The following is a 1,968-nucleotide window of genomic DNA, read 5'->3' as shown; positions in this document are numbered from 1 at the left end:
TTTGTCGGTGGATCACATTCATGGATCCATCTCATAAATGACAAACTTAAGGTCCACAACGTAGGAAGTAGTAAAGGCTAACAGTGCGGAGTGGGGGAACGGTCTGTGGCAGTTAGATTAATGTATGTGCAATCCTAAAATGCTGTGAGAAGGGAGGGAAACAGGTCCACGATGCTGGAAGTGGTGAAGGAAGTAGTAAAGGCGGGAAGTCCGGAGTGTGGTACTGTAACTGTCTGTGCCAGTTTGATTAATGTATCTGCAATCCTAAAATGCTATGGGAAGGGAGGGAAATAGGTCCACAACGTAGGAAGTGGTGAAGGAAGTAGTAAAAGCAAGCAGTGTGGAGAGTTGGAACCGTTTGTCGCAGTTAGATTAAAGTATCTGCAATACTAAAATGCTTTGGGAAAATAGTTCCCCTATATGAGTGATTTCTAACATTAACTGTAAAATAAAATAATGTGTTGTAGATTGCCAGGTTAAATTTTTCATCATAATAAATTGAAATTACACTGGAACTCAAATAATTAAGTCCAAAATTAGTTGTAAATAAAACTTGAGTTTCCTTCATATTGCTTTTACAATCGAAATTAACTATACCAAGCCATGGCTCGGTCCTGGCAAGTCCCCCAGTACTGGGGAACTACATGATTCTGCAGTTTTAAATAACTAAGAATTCTCAAATCAATATTTTTATCTAAATAGGCTATTATGAACATGCTTTCTTATTATTTACTTTGGAATATTTTTGATGATACATATCATCGTTTTGGCAAACACTTGTATTGAATGTTATTGTGTTAGCAACAACTTAGGTTTTATTATTGGCCAAGTCGGATAAATAGTTTTTTGGGTTTTCATTTTACAAGAAAATACCTAGTTGGCATAAGAGTGTCATTTAATGAAAATTTCAGAATATGCACTCTCAAAAACTGCCTGATATTTGTAGAGAATGAAGAAGAGCAATAAACGCCAGAAACGCACGACCAACTACTTCTGGCAATGTTATAAGATAGTTGAATGAAGAACACTTGCTTGAAAACAATGCTTTTCATAATTATGTTAAATGTACAAAATTTAAGAAAACAAACCTCATAAGATATGGTGACTATTTGTGCAATTCTCTCAAAGCAGGCGAGTCTTTAAAAAGTTACATCTGCTATTAGTATGGATCCATGCAAGATTATTTCTGCATGAACTGAAATCCATTTGATTTATTTATTTAGGAAAGGTTTAAAGACAAGTGGTTTATCAATTATCAAAGACTTGATTTAGAACACTGTTTTATGAAATAAGGCCTTTTTATATACAAAAAGTATTTGTACAGCAATGGTTTATTGTTTAACAGCATCTTAAAATGTTTAGTCATATTCGTCTTTGGTTATTTTTTCATCCCAACCTAAAATGCACTATAAAAGAAACAATATCTGTTGGTTACAAAATAATATTCTGGTGAATATGTCTGTACTTATTATTTCTTAAGTATTTCAATATACTAAATACAGTATGTAAGTTTTTACACAAGTTAGCAGACTGCAAAAAATTAGCCTCAACAAGTAAAAAAACTAAATTAGTAAATTTTACATAATTTTTTACAACAAACAATTCTGCTACGTGTAGTTGGTAGGCCTATATCTCGGTTCTGAGCCAGGTGCACCGTTCCGCTACTGCAAAAATCCATTTCCTATAGTAATACGATTGTTAAAAGGCTAATTTTGATTAATAGTTATAAGTTGAAGTGTAATCAGTTTGAAGTTGGTTGGGGCAGTTAAAAAACTTTCTAAATTTACACAACAAACAGCAATTCTCTCAGATACCTCTCCTGCTTTGAGGAACTGTATCTGATGTATAAAAAAAACCTTAGTAGTTTGGTTTTATCATTTCACAGATTCATATAAATTTAAAGTTTACAGGCGAGCAAACAAAAAAAAAAAAAATCTAGAAAGGAAAGTAAAAACAAAAACACTCGGA

This window comes from Macrosteles quadrilineatus, unplaced genomic scaffold, assembly GCF_028750875.1.
Source record: "Macrosteles quadrilineatus isolate MER2022 unplaced genomic scaffold, UCM_ALF_1.0 Scaffold_5__1_contigs__length_97177068, whole genome shotgun sequence".
Classification (NCBI taxonomy): Eukaryota; Metazoa; Arthropoda; class Insecta; order Hemiptera; family Cicadellidae; genus Macrosteles; species Macrosteles quadrilineatus.
Note: the sequence above shows the minus strand (reverse complement) of the source record.